We start from the raw sequence: 11,492 nt of genomic DNA, 5'->3' as shown, positions 1-11,492 counted from the left end.
ACGCTGTGCTCTATTTAACAATACTGTATTGTGTGCTTAAAATTCTATTAAGAATGTAGATTGCTTGTTAAGAGTGCATATGACAATTTTATGTATATAAAATATATATATACCTTCAAACCCCGTAACAGAACCAAATTGGAAATTTACCTCACAGCATGCTTCCAGTCATATGAGTCCTCGTTTCACAGTTGGTAAAGTGGAATCTGTAATGTCAGTTTGTCCTTATAGTGCCTGGCATAAGACAGAGATGAGGAAAGCAGGTAAATGTGAGCCAGTTTTCCCCAGGTGCCAATTGGGATTTCAGGAAGAATACTCATTTCAGAGTCACCTGGGGTTTAGGGACCCTAGTTAAGCAGCACCTCTCAAACTTCCATGTTCATGTGAATCAACTGGAGATCTTGGTAAAATTAGCCTCTAAGCCACTGGTTGTGGGGCAAAGCGTCGGGGGTTCTCATTTCTAACATACTCTCAGGCGAGGCGGTAATTTCTGAAACAAATTTTGATTAGCACAGCACTCAACCACTGATCTTTGAATGGGGGTCTTCCAAGTGCTTGGCTAGCTGCTTCAGGGTCTTCTGGCGAGATATTACATTCGATTCCCCAGGCTCTTCTTCCCTGATGACACAGATTGAAGAGACCTGGAGTAAGGCTTGAAACCTGTGTTTTAATGGCTTCTCCATGTGATCCTGCTGCATGACTGTGTTTGAGAATGACAACTTGAGAAAATAAAATAATATAAGTTATCTGAACTTTTTTTTTCCCAAGAAAGAAAGGAGCTTTACTGATATTTAGCATTGGAATTTATAATGGTGTCTTCACTCAGTTCTTGAATTAGCTCAACACAAGTCCTGGAAGCTACTCAAAGTACCTGCGGAATAGGAGGGAATTCGGCAAACACATGGTAGATGCCAGGGAGTTCCCACTTGCTGGTTTGCTATGTACCACAGGCCTTCATTGGTGTAGTTTATTTATAAAAGCAAGACCTTTAGAAGATGAAACTTAACGATGTGTTACAATAAAATAGGGAGTGAGTATGAAAATGTTGGATACCACACAGAAGTTTCTTGTGTATCTCATGGCAAGTTGTAAAAACAGTTGTTGGATTTAAATGAATTGTCTATTTTCCTTTACTAAGACATTTTTTTCCAGCAGAGCATGGTGGCCCATGCATGTTACCCCAGCTACTTGGGAGACTGGGGCAGGAGAATCACAAGCTGAAGTGAAGCCTGGGCAAATTAGCAAGACTGTATCTCAAATTCAAAAGGAAAAAAAAAGTCTCTAAAGGGCTGGGGATGCAGTTCAGTGGCAGAGCACTTGCCTAGCATGTGCAAAGTCCTTTGCTCAATTCCGACATCTACAAAAGTGAAATTAAATTTTACTTTAAATTTCAAAATTGTATCCACTTTTTAAAAAATTTATACTTTCCTTAATTTGTAATGCAATGGTACATATGCAATTTATAAATAAAAATATATTTACATATTTGGGAAGAAATGCCCAAAAATAATTTTATTGCTGGGACAATGAGTAAAAGAACCATGGAGATTGCCTCTCTAGAATATAACTTTTCAAACTTGAATGTGCACATGAACCACCTGCAGCTCTTGTTAAACTACAAAGTCTGAGTCCAATCCTGAATTTCTAATCAACTCCCCTTTGATGACAATGTAATTGGTTCAAGGACTACACTTTGAATAGAAAGACTTACAATACAATCTCCTAAAGACACCCATGTAGTTATTGTAGCAATCATTGCATTTTATTCAGCATGCACAGTTATTTCTCCTTGGGTTTGGGAGATAGGCCTTATTAGTCAGCAGCCCAGCTCCCTTGGCACCTCTCCATGCATATCCACAGGGAGAAAAGTATTCCTATTTCAATGTCCAATAAAGGCTTGGTGTACTTAACCTCATTGCTTATCTACCAGCGTGGGCTTCCTTGGAAAGAAGGAAACATTATCTATAAAACATTACAGATGTTTTATAACTTATGGAATTCATTCAAATGGGCCAACTCACATCAGCCCAATGATGATTCTTGGAGGAAGAACAGAGTAGATGTTATAAACCCACTTAGAAGTGCTATATGGGCAGAAGCAAGCAGAGAACTTTCAGAGTGGGCATGCTCAGGAACAACTTTCAGAGCAAAGCACCATGGAGTCTGGAGATCAAGAATGGGTAGTTTTAATGGAAAAGGAGTGGGGCAAGTATCATTCTAAGAAGGAAAGGTGTAGATATTTATTGAGCTACTACCTAGAAGTCCAATATAATCATCAGGAGAAGAGATGTTTCAACTTTATTCTGTGGGAAATAGGTACCATTAAAAAATCTTAATTCAGTAACTGACGTAAACAAATCACCTAGAAGCATTTGAGTTTGATACAGGCAAAATATGGTGAAAGCAAGTATATTCAGAAGCTGTTTAAGGGGAAGGAGTAAAAATAATGAAGGCATGAACTGAGGCAATAAGAAGTGCAAGGGAAAAAAATATTTACAGGCCTTTGTTCCTGATTATATGTGGAATGTGACACTGGAAACAGTGACAGTTGAAGCCAGCAAAAAAGATAAGCTTTTATATCTCAAGGCCTATAAAAATGGGCATGACCTTTGATCTAATTATGCCTCACCTGCAATTTGAGTCTAAGCAAATAAATTCTCCAAAGGCAAAGTTACTTTCCACTTTCCAGACTGTGTTCATTTTTAGAATTATTTATAAAGCACCTACATGTTCATAATATGCAATGATTAAGTAAACAGTGTAATAAGATTATAAAGACATTAAAAGATTAAGGAAAAAAAATTGAAGGATAAAAAGTACCATCCAGGAAGAACTAATCCCTTGCAATATCAGTTCTTCTTAAATTAATAAGTAAATATAGCATAATGCCAAAGAACTATTTTAGTTGGACAAGTTATTAAATTTTTTAAAAAATAAATACATCACATTGATCAAGAAAATGTTGAAAGGAAAGAGTGAAAGAGTGCTTGTACTAATGTACTAACCAAAACAGCATTTTAGGCATGTACATAGGAAAGGCATCTCAAAGAAACAAAGTGGAGTGAACAACACTTATAAACATGGAAACGATAGGCACGCTATGTGACACAAAAAATCTTGGATTTTTTTCAGTGATGTAACAGATTATGCTGTCAGAAGAAAATTAACTTTCTACTTTAGTTATATTTGAAAACAAATGATACTATAATTAAATATTATAAAAAGAAAAATACTTTGATCAGTATTAGATGCAAAGAAGCCAGGCAGAAAACCAAGAAGGCTTCATTGAATATAGTGGGCAGATTTGACTAGATAAAAATTAAAACCCTCCCCAGTGAGACAGTCTAACAAAATCAAAAGAAATATAACACACAGAGAAATGTCTTCATTATACTTAACTATATCCAATAAGTGACCCCAAATTTTTATTTTAAAAAAACAAACACCCTAGAAGAGAGACAGGCATTGCATTGAATAACCACAACATAAGAGAAAATTTCAAATCATAACCAGTATGTAAACTCAACCTCACAAGAAATCTCAAGACTGAATTATTAAAACAGATGTCATATTTGCTTATCAAATTCACAAGATTAGAATGATAAAATCCAGTGTTTGTGAACATGTGAGAAAACATGCATGCTAGGAGTGTATATTAATGCACATTTGGTGATTGAATTAGGAGGTATATGTGAAAATTTAAACATTCCTGCCCCATTCCTCAATAATCTCTCTAGAACTTTCTGCAATGGCATTTTTGGAGAGTAATTCAATAGCTATCAATCAAAAGTTTGGTCACTTCCTTTGATCCAGCAATGCCATGTTAAAGCATCCAACTTAAGGCCTGTGGAAAGATAATCATAACAGCATTTCTGACAAAAAAAACTGTTAGAATAACCAAAGGTCTAACAAGGGATGATAGAATAATTAATTGCTTACAATGTAGAAAGAATGGAGTATGTCTCTAGATAGTAACCTAGAATATATAATTGCATTAAGTTTTAAAAAGACAAGTTATGGAAATTATTGCAATTTTAGTTTATATACATATGCACATAAAGACATAACCGTACAGACATGAAAAAGAACAGGTACGCACCCTATGTTAATGTTGATTTCTTCTGGAAATGGGATTGAATTAAAGATTAAAGATGCGTGATTTGAAGGAATTGCTGTTTACAGATATAGATGAATATTTTTTCTTAACAGTGAGGTGATTGTGAGTGATTTGGGGCTCTTTTGGTATTTTTAGCAGTTTTCTATTTTGTTAAAGAAAAAAAAAAGTAGTGTTCAGCAAAGAAAAATGAAGGACCAAGCCAAAACTGTCCCCTTATAACAGGAGGAGAGAGAAGAGAGGATCTGGCAAAAACCATCAGAGGGATGCCACAGAGGCAGAGGTCAACCCAGGGAGTACAGTGGTCGGAAAGTCTAGGAAGGAGAACTTTCAGAGGAAGGAGCGCAAGGGAGCAGAGTGCTAGGGAAAGGGCCCAGGATGACCTAGTGCCAGAGGCGAGTAGCAATTTCCAAAGACAGGGTGCTCTTCGTAGAAAGAGAAGTCAGCACCCGGTCCTGACCTTCTTGAATTAGAAACTCTGCAAATGACACTCAGACAAGGCACATTTTGAACACCCGCAGATGATGCTGGTATACAGGCAAGACTGAAAACCACCAGTTAAGGCTTCAAGAGGGAAATAAGTTTAAAAAAAAAAAGCCAGTGAGTGGGGTCATTCTTCCACTAAGTTTGACAGATGAAGGAAAGAGTGAATTGAATTGAAAAGTCACCCAAAGGGCTAGCAGAGTCAGTGAAGATGTGAGGAAGTTGTAGGCTGAGGTGAAGCCCATCGGGGGAGAAGATAAAATATGCAAGGCAGGTAGAGGAAGGTGGAGGGAAAAACAAAAAACAGAAACTTAATGTTTCTACACTTTCTGTTAAATCACAGACATTTTATGTAGGCTGTCGCCATTATTATTACTTACTGGATTTTTGAGCCCTCGTTACTGTATCAGATTTATAGTGAGAAAATGAAGCTCAGAGAAGACAAATGAATAGCCAAGACTCGAACCACTGCCAATGTCTAAGCTCTTCCCCTGCATTGAGCCATACAGCCAGACCTTGGAGGCAATGAGCAGATATGAGGTCCAGGGTGAGACTGGAGGAGTCATCTTGGAAACAGGGAGGAACTTATCCAATGAGACAGATGCAGAGATGAGCCAAAAGAGGACACAGGAAGGGGCAAAGCTTGCCAACGTGTAGAGGGGAGGAGGGAGTGCTAAAACAAGAGTGGGGCCAGAGGAAAGAGGGTGAGGCTCACGGCTGCCTTCATCTCAGTAACACGGGGCCAGGTAATGCACCGACAGCGAATGCCACGGCTTAGGAACACTGCCTCTGCGCAACAGAGCAGAAAGCCACCCTTGACCTTCTCTCCCAGTGAGATGAGGAGTCATCACTGGACAACAAATCTGTCACCTGCTGTGAACTATGTGTACAGGGTCATTGAGCTGACTGCTGCTGGGTGGGGACCACAAAGGGGAAGAACAAGGTCCCTGCCTCTCGATGGCTGACAGTCCAGAGTTGTCTAGAGTGATTTTTTTTCACTATCTTTTGAAATACTCTGATTAGAAAAACTATGGTAGAATTGAGTGATCCTTGACTTTGCAAAGGTCATATAAAAATACAGTTCCCAAAGTAGGATGACTTTTTTGGAGCGTTTTACTTTTTAATGATGCAAAAGCATCCCTGTTTTTAATGACGCAAATAGCATTCATTCTGTTAAAAGAGGCTTTGTCCAATCCCAAAAAACCAATGGCTGAATGATTTTTCTTTTTTCTTTTTATTATTGTAAACAAATGGGATACATGTTGTTTCTCTGTTTGCACATGGAGTAAAGGCATACCATTTGTGTAATCATAAATTTACATAGGGTAATGTTGTTTGATTCATTCTGTTATTTTTTTCCCCTTCCCCCCCAACCCTCCCACCCCTCTTTTCCCTCTATACAGTCCTTCCTTCCTCCATTCTTGCCCCCCTCCCTAACCCTAACTCTAACCCTAACACTAACCCCTCCCACCCCCCATTATGTGTCATCATCCACTTATTAGCGATATCATTCTTACTTTGGTTTTTTGAGATTGGCTTATCTCACTTAGCATGATATTCTCCAGTTTCATCCATTTGCCTGCAAATGCCATAATTTTATCATTCTTTATGGCTGAGTAATATTCCATTGTGTATATATACCACAGTTTCTTTATCCATTCATCAATTGAAGGACATCTAGGTTGGTTCCACAATCTGGCTATTGTGAACTGAGTAGCTATGAACATTGATGTGGCTGTATCTCTGTAATATGCTGATTTTAAGTCCTTTGGGAGGATTTTTCTGATAAGTGTATGATGATACATAACGGGAGGTAGGAGGGAGGCAAGAATGAAGGAAGGATGGATTGTATAGAGAAAACTGAGGGGTGGGGAGGGGGTAGGAGAAGGAAAAATAACAGAATGAGACAAACGTCATTACCCTATGTACATGTATGATTATGCAAGTGGTACAACTCTACTTCATGTACAACCAGAGAAACAATAGTTGTACTCCATTTGTATACAATGAATCAAAAAATAAAATAAGAGGCTTTGTGGGGCTGGGACTGTAGCTCAGTGATGGAGTGCTTGCCTTGCTTTTGCTAGGTTTGATCCTCAGCACCACATAAAAATAAATAAATATATTGTGTCCATCTACAACTAATTTTTTTTTTCAAAAGAGGCTTTGTGTTAGAAAATTTTGCCCACTTTGCTAAGTAAGAGTTCTAAGCATGTATAAGGTCAGCCAGGCTAAGTGATGATGGATGTTCAATAGGTTAGGTGTATTCAATGCATTTTTGATGCAAGATATTTTTCCATTTATCAGTTTGTGGGATAGATGAGTGGGTCATCACCTCTTCATTCATTCAGGAGCATCTGTATTCTGCCATTGAAGATATTGCCCATTGGTTCTGAAAATATGTGGGAGTTGCAGATCTTCACAGACACTAGTGTGTAAAAGAAAATACACCTCAATCACCACAGGAAGCAAGTGCATGTCGTAAAAGAGGAAACCAGATGGATTCTATGGCTTAATTCGTGCAAGGACAAGGTATTAAACAGGAAACACTAACTTATTATGCTTACACAGGTGCTTCTGGGCTTCTAATCCGAATGGATCACCAAAGCATCATGGGATTTTTGGTGGCTTCCTGAGCCTTGGCAGGTGACCACTACTGAATGTGATTTGCCAGTTATTGCAAATTACCTTTCTCCCCGCTCCTCCTCTTCCTCCTCTTCTTCAACTCCATAACCTTTGTTTAAAATATACCCTTGGTAGCCCTCTAGGTTGTGTGATAAACAAATCTCAATATTAATTAATGGCATCGGACACTAGCTACTTATTCAGAGAAAACAATTTCATTCCCACAGCAGCTATTATTTGTTTCAGTACAAAGATGCAAAAGAAAACTGGCAATGTTTCCGAAGAAGAAAAGGTGGAGGTTGCGTGTGGCTTTGTTGCTCCCCAAAAAATAAAATAAAATTCAGAATGTATTAACCCTACTAGAAAAAGAAATTCTATGTTTGTGTCGTACAAAGGTGGGTAATTTAGGCACCATTGATATTCCAGTATTATTTTGATATAACAGAGCATAAACCCTGGAAATTTGGGCTGTGGGGTACTAAAAAAGAAAGCAAAATCTCTTTAGGTCACTGATTTTTTCTTTTGCCTCTTTTCTCTAACTCCTTTTTAGGGAAGATAAGATTCAAATCCCTGAAGCCCCCATCAAGTATGGCCAAGCTGCTGTTCTATATAGCTCAAAAACAAGGAAAGAAATTTGACACCAGAGAATCTCAACATCTTGGCTGCCCAAGAGAAACATCATCTTTGAGGTCATTTCGCTTATGAAGACATTTTTATTTATTTATTTATTTTTTCTGATTTCTGGGACAATCTCAATGGAAAGTATGTGGCACTGATCGTGCAAAACCGATCAGAGTATCAGTGATTTATTTCTTCTCTTCATCTTCTCTGCATTGGGCTGGCTCCCCCAACTACCTCTGTCACCTTGTAAAATTGGCAAGCTCTGGACATTTCGCATGCTGAAGAAAATCCCTGTTTTGCCTCCAGCAAGGAAAATAAATGTTGCAACCTTGACTCCTCCTCTAATGAAGAAAGAGTGAACAAGTGCACCCAGGAGTTGAGCTCCTTCTCACAGAGCCACCCGGCTGTGGACGCTGGAGCGGAGGCTGCAATCCCCAGACGCCCCGTCTTCTGGGCTGGGCTTTCCCCGCCTTCCTCTTCTGTCTTACTCGCGCCTCTCCTGCTTTCTGGATTTTACCGGCTGTTGGTGAAACAGCTTTACACACAATGGGTCTCCGCGTCCTTGTGCAGGAAGTGCTCCCGGCCTCATAGGGCAGACTTCGCTCCCCTGCAAAAGTGAGTACCCAGAAAGGGCTAAGCCTGTGGCGGGCGGGCGCTGTCCCCAGCCACCGGTTCGAGGCCGCGTGCGGGAGGGGAGCGAGCGTGGCCGTAGACGCGGCCACTGGCAAGGTGCCTGCGAGCTGCCAGAGCTCGCAGCCGCCGGGAAATCCCGAGCCGTGACCGCAGCCAGCCTTGATGTCCCTTCTTGGGGGAACTAAAAACACTCTGAGGTGGCGTGCCACCCCACCCCAGCTTTCTCAGCGCGCCCCGCACCCTTCGGTGTTTTGGAAAAGCACCTGCCGGTACCGCCTGGAGAATGAGTTTCGGCGCGGTTGTGGGATCCTCCGAATGTCGATTATTTTCATCAAAGTGAAAAGGGGCAAACAATAAAAATCAAAAATTAAAAAAAAAAAAATAGCGGGGAGGGAGAAGGGACTGAGATCGTGAACTCGAGGAGTCTCCCACCACCGGTATCCGGTGGGGAAAGTTTAGTGTTAACCAGCGCTGACCCAAAGGTGCGGCTCTCCCCGAGAGCTGGGGTAGAGGCAGGTGAGCAGCCTCCAGGCTGTAACCCGGAGGTGGACAGAGGCGAACGGATCCAAGCAGAGGAATTCAAACTGGAGAGGAAGCTGGAAGGAGAACCGGCTGGAGGAGAGAGCCTGGAGGAGGGGAGTCTGGCAAACTCAGGTAACCGAGAGCCAGAGTGTTGTGGAAGGAAAAGCAAGAACTGGAGTTCTGGCTCTATGAGTTGGAAAACATCCTTTTAGTGACCTCTACCTGCATCCTGGGGAAGCAACCCATCTTTCCCTAATAACAAGCAACTGGTATTTCTATGATTGGACTTGAAAATGGTTGCAAAACATGATCGTTAATCTGGAGGGATCCTTTGGTTTTCATTCATTGAGCTGACTGGCAAAAATTTCCCACCGAGGCTCTTGACCAATGGGGTGTTGCTGGTCCTAGCCCAGCCCCTTGTCTGTGCAAACGGACAAGGCATTTACCCTCTCTGAGTCTGTTTTCTCTGCAAAACCGAGGGAAACTAATCAATATCTGTATCTATGTACACATGTTTAATGGGGTAGAAGTGCTGAACAGTGCAAGAAAAAAATTTGATGAAAATTCTAATTTCAGTGTTTTTTTAAAAAGTGAGGGTTAAGCATGGGTCCTCTTCTGTGGGTGGGGGGGTACTGTTCTTCTGGAATGCACATAGAATTTTACATGCAATCCCTGAGTGTTTGTGGATGGCCCCTGAATATGCCTGAACCTCAGGAGAAAATCTCTTGTCTTTAAGGACCTGCATAAAGACCACCAGGCTAAGTCCCTGCTGGTTTCTGGGCCAACTTTGGGAGTAAGCCGTAGTCTTCTCAGGGGTCTGGAATTGGCCACACTGCTGAAAGAGACAGCCCGGCTTCCCAGTCTGGCAATGATGTCGACAGTTTTTGCTTTCTGGGGACCAGTCCTCACAAGTCTTCAAATGACTTTCTTAAGGTGATGGTCCTTATCCCTAGCGCTTTCCTACCTACAGACAGCACTGGAGAGCCACCTGAAGAGAGTTGCTCTCCAGGTGAAAGGGCGCCCTTCAGGTCACCTGACTGGATGACTAGCTGCGTGACAGTAGGCTAAGGCTTTGGAAACAAAGTGTGATGGGTTCCCCAATGCATAGTATGACTGGGTAACAGTGCTTCTTTGGACTTCTGTACTTTGTCTTAAAGAAACTGAGGATTCATCTTGTGGGGACCTGATCTTTCAATGGCAGTGCAGCAAGGTGTCACAGAAATCACACACAGCTTTGGAGTCCCACAGACTGTGCTTCAAATTGTGGCTCCCACACTTTGACAAGTCACTGAATTCTGAGCTTCACTTTTCCTGTCTGCAAAATGGGGAACAATATCACTTTTCTTGTATAATTATTGGAGAATGGAAATAATATTTGTCAGGCCTGATCCATAAATATTAGAAACTCCTTAATATTAACTTGGGGTTATCCACTGGTCTTATGCTTCTTTAGAGCAGCTTACTCTTTCTCCTATGGGAGTGGAAGGGTCAGATTTACTGTTTTGACTGTACTGTGTCAAGCAGAGCACTATATGTTGCCAGCAAGTAAAATACGTCCAGATTGGCATGGATCCTCAACCCTTCTCTGAGTTCTCTTTTGACCCATAATCTTGAATACAAAACTCTGCCCATAGCTACAAATAGCATGAAACAAGAGAAGTCCCGTGGCTGGATCCAAACATACCAGCAACTGTCTCTGTAGAAAGAATGTCTCCATTGTTATTTTTCTACTGTTTGGCACAGAGTTAGCTTGAAACTCAGCTCATTCTCCTTCTCTCTCTCTCTCTCCCTCTCTCTTCCACTCTTCCACTTTGCCTCTCTCCCTTATCCTGACCTCTCAGTAACAAGTGATCAGATGATGAAGAAATGTGGGAAAGGAATATCAGCACCCACAAATTGGCCAAAGGTCCACCAGCACAGTGGAGAGGCAATATTGACACCTACTATTCATTGAGCCTTCAAGGTATACTAAGCTCCTTCATACATTACCTCAGTTAATTCTCATTAGCAGCACTTAAGAATTTGAGCCATCTTTTAAAGCTTTACAGGGAAGGAAACTGAGGATCAGAGACATTTACATAATTTGCCCAGTCTATATAGCCTGGGATCCAAGCCCAGGTCTGTCTGACTTTAACACCCACTCTTTTTCCACTCCCCAGTGCTGCCAAGCTCCCCTATATCAAAAAGTCAAATCATGCCAAGTGGATTTGGATTCTCCTCAAAGTCAAGAATAAGCAAATGTGATTTTAAGTGGTATGATCATATACCTTGCTTGTGGTACTATTAACAAGTATCAACAACAAAATAACCTGTGGGAAAATAATTTTCTTGTCCTTTTCCAAACCCAGCTGGTAGATTTCAGATAAGCAATACCCAACCTTAGTAGATGAATCTGGCTTTCTGCCACTGACTTTCTGGGCAATCCTGGTAGGTTATAAAGAGCTAATTTTCATTCTTTACCACCTTTACCATTAGGACACTGTTTATATTTACT

The 11,492-nt window shown here is 41.0% G+C and overlaps 1 protein-coding gene across 3 annotated transcripts in view; it reads left to right on the top strand.

The window, feature by feature from the left end:
- Positions 1 to 8,200: 8,200 nt before the first annotated feature.
- Positions 8,201 to 11,492, top strand: part of Prlr (prolactin receptor) — a 162,368-nt gene continuing 159,076 nt past the window's right edge. For 2 of the 3 annotated variants that reach the window (XM_047555088.1, XM_047555084.1), the window contains exon 1: positions 8,201 to 8,458. The gene's annotated coding sequence lies outside the window, so the exon portion shown is untranslated. The other variant, XM_047555085.1, reaches the window with a different exon arrangement.

This window comes from Sciurus carolinensis, chromosome 6 (genome assembly GCF_902686445.1).
Source record: "Sciurus carolinensis chromosome 6, mSciCar1.2, whole genome shotgun sequence".
NCBI classification, from domain to species: Eukaryota; Metazoa; Chordata; class Mammalia; order Rodentia; family Sciuridae; genus Sciurus; species Sciurus carolinensis.
This window is presented reverse-complemented; position numbering and strand designations above follow the sequence as displayed.